This window comes from Bos mutus, chromosome 11 (genome assembly GCF_027580195.1).
Source record: "Bos mutus isolate GX-2022 chromosome 11, NWIPB_WYAK_1.1, whole genome shotgun sequence".
NCBI classification, from domain to species: domain Eukaryota; kingdom Metazoa; phylum Chordata; class Mammalia; order Artiodactyla; family Bovidae; genus Bos; species Bos mutus.
In genome coordinates this window covers 97,174,768-97,192,408 of record NC_091627.1, presented here as the reverse complement: position 1 = coordinate 97,192,408, position 17,641 = coordinate 97,174,768, and the positions used below count along the sequence as shown (strand labels likewise).

Here is a 17,641-nt window from a genome sequence, read left to right as displayed (position 1 = left end):
TGGGGCTTTCCCTGGTGGCTCAGACGGTAAACAGTCTGCCTACAATGCAGGAGACCCAGGTTTGACCCCGGGTCAGGAAGATCCCCTGGAGAAGGGAATGGCTACCCCCTCCAGTATTCCTGCCTGGAAAATCCCATGGACAGAGGAGCCTGGCAGGCTATAGTCCAATCTTCTTAAGCCTCTGTTTAATGGGAAATTTTTAGCTACAGCCTTGCTTTAGACACCCCCTATAACATTTTTAAATTTTATAAAATGACTTATTTTTATTTAATTAAAATTGTTTCTTTCTTTTTTTTTTTACTTAAAATTTTTTTTTTCTGGGGGGATGCACCACACGGCATGTGGGATCTTATTCCCCACACTAGGGATCGAACCCATGCCCCCTACATTGGAAGTGCAGAGTCTTAACCAGTGGACCGCGAGGGAAGTTCTAAAATGCTTGGTTACTCATTCATTCTAGAGGCATCAGCTGAGCTGAAACTGTGTGAGATGTTATCCAAAAAGCTGAAGCTACAAAGATGAGTAAGATACGGGACCTCCCGGAGGGAATCTGTCTAGTGAGAAACGGATGCATGGTGTGTATCCAACAGACTCAGTTCCATGCTCAGCACCCTGAGGGAGAGACCCGAAGGGTACCAGGGGAAGCGGGAGAAGCAGTCCCTGAGTCACCCATCCTGGGACGGTGGACAGGCTTCCTAAGATGTTACCTGTGCCAGGAAAGAGTTATCCAGGTGATGATGTAGGCAGAAAGTGGAGGCTCAGAGACGGGAATCAGGGAGTGGGGGGAGAGCAGACACCCCAGGAAGATGGGAGTGACTCGGGTCATTCCAGGAGCATTCAAGATGAAGCTGAAGAGATAGCCAGAGGCCACGGGAAGGAGGGCCTGTGACCATGACCCTGAACACAGACTGGCCCCACAGGCAGTTAGCTGTAGCACGTGAACTCCTCAGCCTGCAGTGAATGAAGATTTACTGTGTGGAAGCCTGACTTCACTCTGTGGGGCCACGGGAGACAAAACCAAGAGGCAGTGACTCTTTCAAAATGTTTTTGGGGTATCTAAGGCCACTTCTGAATCATTTCCTCAAACAAAACCAGAACATCTTGTTTTGTTTTTTACCTAATTGTGCACAACCTGCTTACCCTCACCAAACCACCACATCCCTCCCTGTGGGTTACCTGTCACTCAGACCATCGCCTGTGCACAGATGCTGAGCGCACAGAGCAGCAGCCAAGGAGACCCTGGACCTCAGGGGTGACTGCTGACTTGTTGTTCATGGACTGAACCTAGATCCCAGTGTCGAGTTCTCACCCCTCCCCCAGGTTAAGTCATCCTCTGATGTCATCCCCCTTTGGCTCTGAACAAGAAGCCGATCTTAGGGGGCAGGTTTACAGATGCGGCTGCAGGCCCAGCTGACAGTGCTGGGAGTAGTCAGTCCTGGGGCAGCTGGCAGGCCGGGGGTGGGAGGAGGGAGAGTGCTTTGATCTGAGTCTCTCCACCTGTGCTGACTCAGGTGTGAAGATGCAGGTTCAGAGAGTGCATAGGGCTCCCCACAGAAAATGATGACTCTACAAGGTCCACAGGCTTGTACGTGTGAGCTATTTTTATCTTCTCAGATATAAGAATTGTCAAAGTCTGGGGTGGGAGGGGGAGTGTGAGAGCCAGGAAGAGAAGAGAAATGAGAAGAAAAGGGAGGAGGAAAGGAAGTGGAGGAGGGAGGAAGGCATTTAGGGCCAGGAAGAACACGCCTCATTTTAAAAAAACTTTTCATTTTGTTTTGGGGTATAGCTGACCAACAATGATGTGATAGTTTCCGGTGAACAGTGAAGAAATAGAAATATGATCCAAAAGGATACACACAACCCAATGTTCACTGCAGCGCTATTTACAACAGCCAAGACATGGAAGCAACCTAGAGAAACGGATAGAGATGTGGTACATACACACAATGGAATATTACTCAGCCGTTAAAAAGAACGAAAACAATGCCATCTGCAGCAACATGGATGGGCCTAGAGATGATCATACTGAGTGAAGTAAGTCAGACAGAGAAGCAGAAATATCGTGTGGCATACCTTATACGTGGACTCTCAAAAGAAATGATACCAATGAATTTACAAAACAGAGACAGACTCACGGACTTAGAGAACAAACTTACGGTTGCGGGAGTGGGGAAGGATGTGGGGAAGGGATAGTTAGGGAGTGTGGGGTGGACAAGCACACACTGCTATATTTAAATGGATAACCAACAAGGGCCTACTATAGAGCCCAGGGAATTCTGCTCAATGTTATGTGGCAGCCTGGATGGAAGAGGAGTTTGGGGGAGAATGGATACATGTATATGTATGGCTGAGTCCCTTTGCATTTTTTTTTCCCAGAAAGATTTCCTGGGAATCAGGAGAGGGCCAGAGTTCCAGGCGTCTGGCTTGTCCTTCCGGAACAGTGGGCCTTCCATTCAGCCTTCTCTTCAGGGCTCCCCTTGCCAACTAAGCACCTCAACCTGACTCCAGAGATGCCATGTGCCTCCAGCCCCATGATGCCTGTGCGTCTTTATCCATGCTGCCTGATGAGCCTGGTCTAACAGCCTTGATTCCTCCCGAGAAATCTGCAAACATCCCCGGAACCGTCCCACAACCTGCGACACAGCCTCAGCAAGTCAGTCCTGACGAATCCCCGCCCAGCTTTCACTGACAGCCAGGTTCCAGGTGGGGACCGCCATTGCTTACCGGCATCTGGAGCTTTCTAGGAGGATTAAGAAAACCAGTCTGCGGCATGTGGGCTCTTTTTAGGAATATATTTGAAAATGCAATGTTTTCCTGACACCACCCTCAACCGTAAGCCCTGCAAGGGTGTCACCAGGTGACAAACACGGGTCCAGCACTTCAGGGACACATGGAGAATGAATGAATGGACACGCAGTGGGTGGTGGGTGAGCACGTATATCCCAGAGCACAAACATGTGGGCAACATCCCCAGAGGAAACGAGGCCTGTGTTATGTGAACAACCCACTTTGCATAGCAAACCCCAGATGTAATGTGGTTTGGCATCCGACGCTGTTACAATTTCTAAAGCAACAGATTTAAGCTTCATTCTTTCTTCTCCGCCTCTGGCCTCGTCCCTCTTCCAGATAAACTGCTGCTTCCTCAGCGGGTAGAATTGTTCTTATTGTGTTTGGATCCACACCCATGTGAGCACACAGCTGCATGGCCCCCAAATGAGGCTGTCCAGGTCAAGAAGCCCACATCCCCCCAGGAGATGCCCCCAATATCTTTGTGCGGAACTACCAGCTCCCTGGACCCAGGCTCCAGGCACCAGGGGGGACCCGGGGTGTCTCACACAGACACAGTAGCTATAAACCAGAGGTCTCTGTCCAAAGGCACGAGCTCTCACACCAGCAGAGAAGCCAGCGAACACTCTGCACCAGTCTGTTTTCCATGGACAGAAGGATCAGACATACAGACAGCTCACCCCAAAGCTCTTGCATTAGTCCCGCTGAACTGTTTCTTTTAAACAGAAATTCTGCTGAAAGGGAGAGGGACACCATCTCAAAGGATGTTGCTATTTTAAAAAGTATTATAATGTATTTAAAATCCTTTTGAAATCCATTTTGGGATTCTTAGTAAGAATGACTATACCTTGTGCGTGTGTGTGTGAACTCAGTCGCATCCAACTCTTAGTGATCCCATGGACTGTAGCCTACCGGGCTCCTCTGGCCATGGGATTCTCCAGACAAGAATACTAGAGTGGGCTGCTAACTCCTTCTCGAGGGGTTCTTCCCAACCCAGGGATCGAACCTGCATCTCCTGCATTGGCAGGCGGACTCTTTACCACTGAGCCACCTGGGCAGCCATACCTGTTGTATATTTAAGGGTTCACTTACTGAGTCTTCAGTGAGTATATAGGCAGGGGTCATGAATGTATTATAACTTGGTATATTAACTAGTAACTTTCAGAAACATTTAAAAAGCTTGAGTCGTTTATGATCGTATTAAGAAATATTTTGTGTGAGAGACAGGGGTTGGATAAGGTGAGCTGATGTCTTTGGAATTATCTTTTGGGTAGTACTGAATAATGAAACGGCCCCGGGAGACTGAGATGAAACAGTCTCCGGAAGAGTTGTCTAGTTCTAGCTCCAAAGAATTTAAATCACCTTTAAGATTCTATCTGGCAATTTAATCTCAAAACATATCAGCTCTGTCTGCACAGGACAAGCATAATTACACAGGCTAGAATGGTTGGAGGCCTCGGGTCCTCAACTGGCATCAACGTGTGTAGGGGAGCCCAGCCTCTTTCCCTCCGCTTCCTGGTTACGTGTGGCCCAAGTAACCCACGTTGGGTTTCACAAAAACAAAAGGAGAAACCCGCACTCCCCTTCACACGTCTCCTCCCATCTCCAGAAGGCAGTTCGCAGTTTACTCTCGTCTGCCTCCGTCTGCTATGACCCCAACTTCCACAAAAGACCAGCCCCCCTCCCTGTTCGCACAGCCCCGCACCCCTTGGTGTTTTTCTAGCACAGCCCGCAGGATCCTGTCACGACAGGCATGCACTCCTCCTGCCGTTCCCACCTGCCTAAAATGGCTGATTCTCATTTGTTCCAAAGGTTATACCATCAAACAGACAGACCTGTTCTCTTGAAACACAAACGTTTACAGGCTTCAAGGATGCCCTTCAACACTGGTTTTACTTACAAAAACAGGGCAGCCACTTCACCCATGGGCTCAGACATCACTGGCCTCACTTAGAAACACATAAAGGAGATCTTTAAGTCACAAACTAATTTAGGGCCAGCAAGGTACCACTTACACAGACCAATGACGAGCAGGGTGATATGTGATGTCCAAAGCTCAGACAGGGCGTGAGAATCACCCATGAGAACCAGACTGAAGATCAACAGACCAGAGGCTGCCCCCAAACAGCTCATCAGGGACCCAAGAGGGCGGGCAACCACCTTTTACAGCGAAGGGAATGTGAGGACCACCCGTAGCAGTGGGATGATGGAATCTTTAAAAAGCAAGATGGGGGCAGGGGAGGAATTGGGAGATTGAGATAGATACACATACACTATTGATACTAGTATAAAATAGACAGTTAGATGGCATCACCTGCTCAATGGACATGAGCTTGAGCAAACTTTGGGAGGTCGTGGAGGACAGGGAAGCCTGGCGTGCTGCAGTTTGTGGGGTCACAAAGAGTCGAACACAATTTAGCAACTGAACAACATAAAATAGATAACTAATGAGAACCTACTGTAGGGGACAGGGAACGCTACTCGATTCTTGTGATGACCTAAATGGCTGCTACTGCTGCTAAGTCACGTCAGTCGTGTCCGACTCTGTGCAACCCCATAGGCAACAGCCCACCAGGCTCCTGTCCCTGGGATTCTCCAGGCAAGAACACTGGAGTGGGTTGCCATGGCAAGGAAGTTCAAAAAAGAGGGGATACATGTATACGAAAAGCTGAATCATGCTGCTGTACAGCAGAACTAACATAATGTTGTAAGGCAACGGTACTCCAATAAAAATTAAAAAAAGCAAAACTGAGCGTATGGAGAGAATTGTGAAGCAAAGTTACTGAGAAATGGTAGTATTCAGGGTTCTCCAGAGAAGCAGAACTGAAAGTATATATTATATGAAGAGGCTGATTATTAGGAATTGGATCATATTATTATGGAGGCTGGAAGTCCTAAGCAGCTGGCAAGCTGGAGACCTACTGGCAAAGCAGAGCTACGAGGTCTTGAGTCTGAAGTTCCAGTCTGAGTCTGAAGGCCTGAGAACCAGGGACCAGAGGTGTAAATTCTAGCTCAAAAGCCAGCAGGCTCAAGACCCAAGATGAGCTGAAGTTCCAGCTGTGACCAGAGCCTGGAAAGGACCGGGTCCCAGCTCCACAGTTAGGCACAGGGCATCCCCTCCTGCTCAGCCTTCTGTTCTACTCAGGTCTCCAGCTGACTGCACGAGGCCACCCCAGCTGGGCAGGGCGACTCAGGTTACTGATTAAATAAATGTTAATCGCATCCACAAACAGCCTCCCAGACATACCCAGAAGTTACATTTGTGACTTGGCACCGGGTGACCCAATCAGGTTGACGCAAAACGAACCACCACAAGAGCTAACACTGCAATCCACCAGTCAGGACAAGAGAGGCCATTCACGTACCTCACCCCAAAGTCACTGCCAGCCTCCGGCTCTGGAAGACTGGGCTCACAGTCCCTAGAGATGGGCGTGTGCATTCAGTTCCAGGTGGTCATCTTCAGGAAGTGACCGCTTAGTGTAAGTCCACGTGACAATGTGGCTCTGATAAATCTGGTGTAAGAGAATGACCAGGAAGTCTCCAACGGCTCGTTCTGTTCACGGGAGCTCACGGAACTGGGTTATCTCCTGGTGCTGAGTCAGAGCAGCTTAGGTAAGCTACCTCCTCCAGCCTCCTGCTGATAACAAGGCAGCCGAAGCCCCAGAGGCTGGGAAACAGGCCCTCGGGGCAGGACAGGAAGAGAACCCAGGCCTCCTGAGCCCAGTCTTCAGTCTTTTTTTTGTTTTTTTCAATATCCTGCTGGGCTACAATTAGATTCTTTCAGTACTAGAAGTGACTTAACAACAACCCTGAGTGAAGGTATGCAGTTACACCCTCATTGAAATGTTCAGGTTCCCCCACCCCCAGCCCACCCTCAGCTTAGAGGTTAGAACTCAGGCTCTCAAATTAAAGCTGTCTGGGGTCTGCTCTTGGAGTCACCGCTTCTAAGCTAGGAAACCTTGAGAAAAGTTACTTCGATCTCTCTGTGTTCCAGTGTATCTGTAAAAACAAGGGTAATATCCATTTTGTGTACACTGCTTCTGATGGGCAGGCTTTATAACAAACCCAGCAAGCAAGCCACCATCCTGTGTTTTCAGGTTGTGGAAACCAAAGCACCATGAGTTTAGATGACCTGGCCAAGACTGCACAGCTTGAGGTTGAGGGATGGGGAACGACAGGAACCTAAGCCCAGGCAGCCTAGCTCCAGCCCAAGCACACAGGCTACCAGCCACACCTGCTTCAAAGCACGTCCATACCTGAGCCTACCCCACCATGCCTGGCTGATGGGAAGCCAACACAGCCCTGTGAACACGTAGCTCTGCAGAAGCATCGAAGCTCACCAGATAATAGACACTGTGGAAACCCCATTCCATCTATTAACTCATGACGCTAAAAAATACAGGCTGGAAAACACTGTGAAAAAATTCATACAGCTGCACAATGAAATATTCTTCATTGTTTGCTTTTGTAGGACTTTAAGTGTCAGCCTAGGAATGCCTGTACTTCTCAGACTCTCCTCACTTGTTTCTTAGTCGAAATCACCTTCGGGATATGAAAGCCTCCTCCCTCTAAGGTATTATTACAAAACACACATCAGCGGGGTTAGCGCCAAGGGGGTGGGTCCTAAACACAGTTCTTGGGATTCTAAGTCCCAGAGTGGGGTGGGTTACTGCCTCTCAAGTGCCCTAGTGCAGCACAGGTGACCAGGTTAGACTACTGGGAATGGAAAGCCAAGTGGGGATCTGAAAGTCAAGAGAATTAATCCTTCCTTTAAAATGGAAACACTTAACACTCTGTTCCTGCAATTTCAGGTATGCTAAGATATCACAGGAGTCAGTTTAAGATGAGTACTGTATTATTATTATTATTATTTTTTTAAGAAGCCCGTTTTGGTTTTATTCTGCTCTGATGTTTCAGGTTCAGATCTATGCCTGAGGTCACCAGCAAGGTCCACTCCTTTCTACCGCAGGAAAAGCCTGGAGCCCAGAGCAGACTCACTCGGCCAGTGCACCAAGACCGCTGGCTTGGTGACCCTCCTCTCCAGAAGGCTGGCTGCCCTCCTCCCTTCAGGATGAGGTGGGGTCCATCCCCGCCAGGGTCTCTCCCACCTAAGGTACCTCTAAGGTGTCCCTGTGGGTCAACTCCCCTGTCCCTGGATCGCCCCCATGGCCGGCTCCCCTCTCTCTGGGTATCCCCAGCACCAGACCTCCCGTCCCCAGATCCCCCACCGCCAGCTGTCCCCAAGTCCTCTTCTGTCCCTGGGCTCCCCTGCTCCCAGGTTCCCCACCACCCCCAGCCACACTGTCCACAGATCTCCCTCCTCCTCCGGGGTTCCCTTGTTCCCAGGTCCCCCACGGCCGGCCCCCAGTCCCTGGCCCGACTGGAGCTCACTCACCGCGCGGCGGCTCGCAGACAGACGGCGGACGGGAGCGGAGGTCCGCGCGGCTGGGCCCGAGGAGAGGCGCGCCCCGCCCGGAGAACCCCGCGTGTCATTTGACCAAATAAGGAGACGCTCGCTGGGCGGCGCGGGCCAGGCGGGCGGGCGCCCCCGGGCTCAGGGCGGCGCTGGGGACCCCGGCCCTTTGTCTGCCGCGGGCGTTTCCTGAATCCCCGGGCGTCGCGGGCGCCAGTTCCAGGGCTCCCGCCAGGTCCCTGGCGCGCGGCGACCCCGCCGGGAAGGTGCGGGGCGGCGGTGGAGGGGCGTCCACTTACCCGGTCTGCAGGAGCTGGAGGAGCGCCGGGGCGCGGGGTGGGGGTGGGGGTGGGGTCTCTACTCAGTCCCCGCGGCTCCTGTGCCACCAAGTAAGCCGGCCGATGGCAGGAAAAACGGGGAAGGCCGGGTCTTTGTCCCGCGGGGGAGGGGACGGGAAGGACCAGTCCCCACGCTCCAGGCCGGAGGAGCGCTCTTTGGATGTTCTGTGGTCCCTCCGGGGCAGGGAGACCCAGTAGAGCTGGAGAAAGCGCCTCCCCCACTGGATCCCAGACCCCCGAGCCCGGCCTGGGGGCTCAGCGGCACGGCCTGCGGGCGAGAGCGCACAGTAGCCCGGCCAGGACCCGGCGCGCGGGGCTGGAATTGTCCTAGCGCGCAGCCGGGGTGCAAGGTGGGCGGATGGAGGCCGAGGCAGCACAGAAGGCCCGGGGGTGGACGTGGCGCGTTCAGCAGGAGTGGGCCTCGGAGAAGGGAAGCAGTCTGGTTGATTTCTCCTGTTCGATGCTCTGTGTACCCTGATGTGTCAGCGGGTCCCCATCGTAGAATCACAGATCCCCAGCGCCATCCTGTTAGCTGTCACCTACTGAGATGTAGCTCTAACAGGGCATCTCATTGGACCCTCGCCCCTTTAAGGTAAGGGTTAACACTCCTGCTTGAGGGTAAAGACATTTCTCTCAGAGGGATCTGCTAAAGGCCTCCTGAGCAATGAATGATTCTGGCAGTGGTGATCTGACCTGGAGCCTGAGGAAGGCAAAGCCCTGTATCCAACAGGGGAGGAGATGCCCTCCGCCCAGCAGTCACTCCAGGGCCGCGGGGGCTGCGACTCGCCCCAGACCTGACCCTTCAAGATTCCCTTCCCTGCTTCCTCCCTGATCCTTGAAGTTTTTCACCAAGAACCTAAGTGTGGGTTCGGACCTGACTTCTCACTAACAGTCAAAGCAGGCCTCATCTTGAAATCCAGAGCAAACTGGGTATAACAGCCTTTTCCCTCTGACAGTTAACCTAGGTTATGGTGTCAGGTGTGGTGGTTTTGTCTCTTAGTCGTGTCCCACTCTTTGCGACCCCGTGGACTGTAGCCCACCAGGCTCCTTTGTCCATCGGATTCTTCAGGCAAGAATACTGGTGTGGGTGGCCATTTCTTTCTCCAGGGGATCTTCCCAACCCTATCACCTGTATTGGCAGGCGAATTCTTTACCCCTGAGCCACCAGGGAAGTACCATTTGTTGTCTATTTAGTTGTAAATCACAAAATGACCACCTAGGTCTGGAATGATGATCCTAAATCTTTTCAGCAAGTTGAAAAAATAATAAAACATTAATTTCTGTATTTTATCTTCCTTCTGCTTTTTTTTTGCTTACTTAATTTTTTATTACTATATTTTTCAGCTTTCTAAGTTGAATGTTTAATTCATTTATTTTAATTTTCTTTTTGATTGATATATTTAGTTCTCTATGTTTTCTTTTAATAACTACTTTAGTTATGCCACACAGATTCGGATATGTTTTTTCTTGATCATTTAAGAAATTCTACACTTTAATTTTGCATTTTTCCTTTGACCTAAAGGATAGAGGACCATATTAAATGTCCCTATGGGGATGTAACCAGCAAAATCCAGCCTCTGGAAGCAAATTCACTCAGTTTCTACAGTAATATCACTCAGGAAGAAGAAGAAAAAAGAAGAAAGAAAGAAAGGAGAGAGGTGGAGGAGAAAACCAATAGATTAAAAAAATAAAACAACCAACTGCAGTGAATGGATGAAACTTATTGAGATTCTGACTCAAAGAACAAGCTGTTGAAAAAATAATTTTTCATGAGACAATCTGGGGAAATGTGATACTAACAAATGATGACATTAATAAAATAATATTAATTTATTTTAGATATGCTAATAAAATTACACACACGTTCTTTAAGCCCTTACTTTTCAGAAATATTTACCCATGGAAAAAATACTATGTCAGGGTTGTTTCAGAATAATTTGGGATGAAGGGGATAAGTAGGACCTAATTATATACATATATATATATAGTATGTATGATATAGTATCAGCCATGGATTAATGATAACAATTGAAAAGTGGTGGAGTGTGTGTAGAAGTCCATTGTACTTGTCTCTTTGCTTACTGAATGCTTGAAATATTCAGTAATCAAAAATTTTAATTACAAATGCACATATCATTTGCCCTTAACCCAGCATGTCCCCTTAAAGTAAATTATCTTATAGGTGGACATGCTCATGTGTAAGTTCATATACACACAAGAGTAGTCAGCGTAGATCTGTTTGTCATAGCAAAATACTGGACCATGTAATAGGTTCATCAACAGGGCCTAATTCAATATCACATGGTTCCTTTTAGAATTGTTTCTATATGCAGCTATGAAGAACAAGGTAACTGTTTATTGAATTGGCACTTTGTAAAGAGCTTCCCAGGCGGCGCTAGTGGTAAAGAACCCCCCCGCCAATGTAGGAGACAGAAGAGACAAGCATTCATTCCCTGGCTGGAGAAGATCCCCTGGAGGAGGGCATGGCAACGCACTCCAGTATTCTTGCCTGGAGAATCCCAGGGACGGGGGAGCCTGGAAAGCTACCATACATAGGGTCGCAAAGTGCGACATGACTGAAGCGACTTAACATGCGCAATAGTAACCAACCATTTGTGTTGATAAGGAAAGAAGGGAGAGACAGTATATACGTATACAATAATGGTTGTTCTGGGGCATTTTGGAGGGGTTGAGGGTCAGGAGAAGACAGACATGTTTACTATGCATCCTTTGTTTTCTTAAAAATCTCAGCTCTATAAATGCACTGTTCCTTCAAAAATAAAAATAGTTTATTTATTTGACTGCATTGGGTCTTAGTTGTGGCACACAGGCTCAGTTGCCTCTCAGCACGTGGATTCTCCCGGGACCAGGGATCAAACCTGTGTCCCCTGCATTGCAAGGCAGACTCTTAACCGGTGGGCTACCAGAGAAATCCTAAAAATATTTTAAAAATTAAAGCAATGCATGTTCCTTCTTTAGGAGGAATAGGAAACAAATTTATCAAACTGAGTTATTAGAAACTCAAACATGTTTTGCCAGAAAACAAATTGAAGACGGAGGAATGCATTCTGGGCCGAATGATAGAGGTACTTTTCTGAACAACTTAAACCAGAGGACAAACCACTAAAAAATAAAATTTCACCAGGCATTCTGGGAAACTATTTTGTAAAATTCTCTCTTGTATTGAAGGAGGAAACTGACAGATCAGGCTCTATCTTGAAAGCAAGACTCCATCTTGGGCCAGATTGTGGACTTTGAGCTGTATGCCCAGTATCTATGGAAACAACATACCAACTGGAAAACCAGAGTCCCCGGAGGGAAGAGCCCCAGGGCTTGTACCTAGACTCTCTGTTGCCTAAAATAATACCCTAATTATCTGTGTAACCAAATAGAATCATACTTTCTATTATGGTTATTGGGGTATGACCACAGGCCTATTGATAATTGTCCACTGTTAACTACCTAGGCTGAAGGCAAATGAATCACGGCTTAACTTTGATTGTATCTTTCTTTTCCTTTGTTCAGACTAGTTTCAGGGAATCAGGGGAGGTGGGTTTGGGCAGGTACATTTAAGGTATATAAGGTTTTCACAAAACTGGTTGAAGTCCTTGGCTAAGAGGAGACTCTGCCTTGGGCCTGCCAGTGTAATGAACTGCACTCCACTACTGCATTGTCCTCCTGAGTGAGTTTGTTTTCCAGAGCTTGTGACTACAGCAGAACATCATTGTACAGTTGTTTTATCCATGTTGGAGGATATTGGTTCCATGACCCCTTAGAACTCCAAAATCCAAGGATGCTTAAGTTCCTTATATAAAATGCTTATACCCTCCTGTATACTTTAAATCATCTCTGGTTTACTTAACAGGGCTTCCCAGGTGGCTCGGTGGTAAAGAATCCACCTGCCAATGCAGGAGACACGAGTTCAATCCCTGGGTGGGGAAGATCCCCTGGAGAAGGAAATGGTAACCCGCTCCAGTATTCTTGCCTGGAGAATCCCACGGACAGAGGAGCCTGGCGTGCTGCTGCAGTCCATGGGTTCCCAAAGAGTGGACATGACTTAGCAACTGTAAAAAACAAGATTATTTATAATACATAGACTATGTAACTAGTTGTAAATGCTATGTATCTAGTTATCAGCCTGGCAAATTCAGTTTTCGCTTTTGGGAACTTTCTGAGATTTAATTTATTTTAAGTATTTACCATCTGAGGTTGGTTGAATTTTCAGATGCTGAACCCTTTGATAAGGGGCCAGCTGTAATCCCAGGACCTGACTGTAACACATGGCGCATGGTAGGTGCTTACTAAATAAAGAATTTGAATTAATGGATGGATCATAGAAGAACTATAATAGGTAACATCTCTCATTTTGTAATTTGTTAGTTCATAGTATAGCCGATGGAATATTATAGAGAACAGACCACTGGCATCAGACCCTACTTTGAACCCCTGTCCTACCTGTGACCGGCCCGGCAGCCCCAAGCAAACACAAAACCCTAGACCTCAGTTTGCTCATGTGTAAGACAGACCGGTGACGTATTATTTGCAAAACTGTTGGGAAGATCCCTTGACATGGTGCCCATGAACCACTTCCCAGTAGTACACACTTGGCACATAGTAGGCCCTCAGTAAACACTAGCTTTTATTCCATGGCTAAAGGAGAGATGACTCCAGGAGAAGAAGGGAATGTGAAGGTGGTTAAATGGTACAATTTTTTTTTTTTCAGTAAGTTCCCAACATATGAACTAATTCCATTCTGAGAGCACATTCGTAAGTCCCGTTTGTTTCTAAGTCCAAAGTTAGCCTAGGTACCCACATAACATAATCGGCTATAGAGCACTGTACTGTCGTAGGTTTGTAATACTCTTCACACAAATAATGCATGAAAAACACAAAAAATAGAAGCATTTTTCATCTTATGGTTGAGTACTTCGATAAGTACAGTAGTACCAGCTACATCACCACGGCTTTGACGCTTGCTTCCAGACATCCTGGCCTTCAAATAAAGACACTGTACAGCTCTTCTCTGTACAGAACCAAGTAAAGTGCACAAAAGCACAACCATTTGTAGAGGACGCACGCACATGACAACACACGCCAGGCGTGCAAACCAAGTCACGTGACTGGACGTGTGAACGCACGCTCACACCTTCGAAATTTTGTAACTTGAAGGTTTGTATGTAGGGGACTTGCTGCGTGAGATAAATGAGTCCTGGGGATCTGACGTGCAGCACAGTGACCACGGTTAACAGCGCTGTGTAGTGTACTTGAACGAAACACGGTGCACACAAGAGACGTCGGGACTTAAAAGTTCTTGTAAACAGAAACTTAGAAGTGCTGTTTACAAGAAAAACTGTGAGGCGAGGGATGTTAACTCAACTTACTGTGGCCATCACTTCACAATATATGCCAATGTCAAATCACACTGAAAGTAATATAAGGTTATATGTCAATTGCATCTCCACAAACAAAAATCAGGAAACAGACTTCATTCTTGTCGGAAGGAAGGATGACACTTTAGATCCTGCTTTCAAGATAAAAGACTGTCTTTTTGAGAGAACAATTCTCTGATATAGATCTGAGTTGAGTGCATAGAAGGACAAAATTAAGAAATCCCCTCTCCTCAGAGAGGGATTCTGTGGCAATGCGGATGGGTCATTTAGCTTGTTCTTGGGTTTATTTCACTTCTCCTGAAATCCTGCCCCAGCCAACACTGCAGAGCTTTGCGAGAGGCACAGAGAGGAATGCAAAGGAGAGGGAAGGCATTGTGGGGCTGTCGTTGTTTAGTCGCTCAGTCGTGTCTAACTCTTTGAGACCCCATAGACTTCAGCCCGCCAGGCTCCACTGTCCAGGGATTCTTCAGGGAATCTTCCTGACCCAGGAATCAAACCTTCGTCTTCTGCATTGGCAGGCAGGTTCTCTACTGTTGAGCCAGCAGGGAAGCCCAGCCAGTGGTCCTCTGGGTGATCTGGAACCAGAAGCGTTAGGATCACTGGAAACTTGGTGAAAGGAAACTTCTTAGGCGGGTTCTGTTTGAACAAGCCTCCAGCGGTACTGACGACTGCTCATGCTTTGAGGTGAAACGCTCACCAAGAACTCCTATCTCTGGACTCAGTAATTTACCAGAGACTTTTATGGGGGGCAGGGAGCATCGACTAATCACAGACCAGGCCCAGGGACTCGGATCCAAGTGCAAGTACCACTTAGGCAGGTAGGCATGGCTTGTGAAGGAAGTACAAGGTGCAACCCGTACTGGCAATAAGTTCCAGATGCGGCTAGATGATGCAAACGCTGAAGCTGAGCTCTCTCCTCCTGACCCCTAGAGGAGGGCCAGCTTCCAGACAGTGGGCCCACTCAGACCTCTGTGGCACCCTCTCCCTCACCCCCACCAGGAGGAGAGGGTTAGTCACCCTAAACCACCATCTCAACAGAGATCTTCAAAGTAGATTAAAGAGATATTTCTCACTGGCAGTTGGTTCCACCCACGGCAACCTGGGGCAGGAAGCTGCTGGATGATCTGCCCCTGATTCAGAGGTAATCATCTGTAATTGCCTCGTGGTTGGACAGGGAGTAAGTGTCTCAGAACTAAAGGCTGGCCCTGCTCCCAGGAGGGGAGGGGAGGGGAAGAGAGAAGGGAGGAGCGGGGAGGAAGAAGGAGAGGGGAGGGGAGCAGGCTCAGGAGGCAGGGCCTGTGGCCGTTCAGGGCACTGGTGCTCCCTCTTCCTGAAATCACAGGAAACCCTCTCTGGGACCTGGCCCCACAGGCGGGGTAGCACACTGCCGGTGCCCCTGAGCTGGTGGAGCAAAAGGAAGGAACCTGGTCAGGTTACAGTGGTTCCACATAGCTCACTCCTGAAGGACCCGTGTTGTTCCTGTGCCTGGCAGTCGGTCAGAAAAAGCTCAGCTCTCCCAGGTGGCTCAGTGGTAAAGAATCCACATGCCAACGCAGGAGATTCGGGATCGATCTCTGGGTCGGGAAGATCCCCTGGAGGATACCACTCCAGTAGTCTTGCCTGGGAAATCTCCTGGACAGACGAGCCTGACGGGCTGCAGTCCAGGGAGTTTCAAAGAGTCTGGATGGGACTGGCATACAGCATAGGTGGGCATAAAAGATAGACACTGCCCCTACCCCTTCCTAACCACCCTCTGGCTAGGAAGAAAGATGCTTGCTTTCCCACATCCTATTTCTTCACACTCCCCTTTCCATAAACTGACTTACTGGGTGCAAACAGTCAGTATGTAAAGCAGGGGGTCCCCAACCTCACCCTGGATGTCCACGGCAAGACCATCTTCCATGAAATCGGTCCCTGATGCCAAAAAGGTTGGGGACTGCTGCCGTAAAGCCCCTAGACATGTCTGACTTGGATCAACAAGCAGTGCCAGGATTGAACTTTGCATCGTTGGTTGGTTCCTGCGTGTTTGAGCAGCTGACACAAGTCCCCGGGAGCCTTGCTAAGTCAGGAGGAACTGCCTCTGTCTGAGGCTTAATATCCAGCGAGAGGAGGCCATCACACTGCGGCTCCTCTGGGTTCACCTGAGAGCAGGAAATGCTGGGCTGTGATGGATGAAGCTATTTGTACTCTAGGCCCAGAAGAACTCTGCTTCTTTTTTTTCCTTTGGGATCATTTCTTCTCTGATTCCAGCCCTTTTCTGTAGCAATCCATTCACCTCTCTGCATGCTGTGCTCAGTTGATTCAGTCATGTCTGACTGTTTGCAACTCTATGGACTATTGCACACCACAGACTCCTCTATCCATGGGATTTGCCAGGCAAGAATACTGGACTGGGCTGCCATGCCCTACTCCAGGAGATCTCCCCAACCCAGGGATTGAACCAGTGTCTCTTATGTCTCCTGCATTGGTAGGCAGATTCTTTACCCACTGAGCCACCTGGGAAGCCCCGTTTCACCTCTCTGCTTGCCAGCAATTGTTTTTGTCCGTGTGTCTGTTAGTCTAGAATCTATTTAAAGGATATATACATATCCTAGGTCTGTGCAAACCTGGCAAAACCCTGTTTTAAAGGCACCATGTCAGGGTCCCCCAAAGCACTTTACCTGCAGCCTCTGATGATCCTTCCTGGCATCCCTGCCAAGGGGGCCCCTCATGCCTCACTTGTTTCTCAGAATGTCGATTTTAAACCACACTGAAATCACAATTGTTCTTTGTGAAGTAACTTTATGAGTCAACACTAAAACTTTAAAATCCCAACGTTCTTTTGTACTATTTCCGCCTAGATCAGGGTCATTAACAGAAAACCTGTGGCCTAGCCAGGAAGAGCCGGGTGCCAGGCCCTGGGGGGCGCGGAGGTGGGTAGGCATGGGCAGGGCTCCAAGCCAGGAGCTCTGATGGAGGATGTGTGTATATGACCTCAGGCAAGAGACCTTCACTGGAAAAGACCCTGATGCTGGGAGGGATTGGGGGCAGGAGGAGAAGGGGGCGACAGAGGAGGAGATGGCTGGATGGCGTCACCCATTCGATGCACATGAACTTGGGCAAATTTCAGTAGATAGTGAAGGACAGGGAAGCCTGGCGTGCTGCAGTCCATGGGGTTGCCAAAAGTCAGACACGACTAAGCGACTGAACAGTAAGAGACGCCCTCAACCCCACCTGACCTATGAGACAAAGAATATACCACTCACTTCTTACCTTAAAGGGTTAATCTAGTTTTTCTTCAACTCATTTTCATGGCTAATCAATAACTGAAAGATTTCTGTAATGTCTCCCATGAGTGGCTCTTCACCAAATTTGAATATAACAAAGAATTGTATTTTAAGTTGATTTCTGTTCTTCTAAATAAAACAAGTTAAGGACTATTTTCCACCTCTTTCAGAAAGTGCTTTGACTCCGGACCTCAGAGCCATGGCAGGGCTTTCCGAAACAGCCAAGCTTCTTTCTACATCATTGCAACAGTAGACTGTTCAAAAACCAGGAAAAGATTTTCTAAAACATCTGACCTTCAGCCTCTCCTTGAAGGGACTCTTTGCCCCCCAAAATATCTTTTAAAATTCTGGTCCAACCTTACTGCATAAATATTTTTGGAAACTTCTGTCCAGTTAGATGCTGAGCAATTACCCTATAATCACACAAGATTGGTCACATGCCTCCTG

At 48.4% G+C, this 17,641-nt stretch overlaps 1 protein-coding gene and 1 long non-coding RNA gene across 4 annotated transcripts in view; one reads left to right on the top strand and one right to left on the bottom strand.

Moving 5' to 3' along the window:
• FHL2 (four and a half LIM domains 2) overlaps window positions 1–17,641 on the bottom strand; it is a 47,500-nt gene that overhangs the window by 16,513 nt on the left and 13,346 nt on the right. Inside the window, exon 1 of one of the 3 annotated variants that reach the window (XM_070379862.1) lies at window positions 8,500–8,636. The exons of 1 other annotated variant lie outside the window; for it this stretch is intronic. The gene's annotated coding sequence lies outside the window, so the exon portion shown is untranslated. Of the gene's footprint in view, window positions 1–8,182; window positions 8,416–8,499; window positions 8,637–17,641 lie in introns of those variants that run through there. One more of the 3 variants, XM_014481699.2, reaches the window with a different exon arrangement.
• LOC138989928 (uncharacterized) lies at window positions 7,368–8,271 on the top strand. The gene is made up of 3 exons (XR_011466131.1): window positions 7,368–7,598; window positions 7,705–7,900; window positions 8,134–8,271. It is a non-coding gene; the product is annotated as an uncharacterized lncRNA (long non-coding RNA).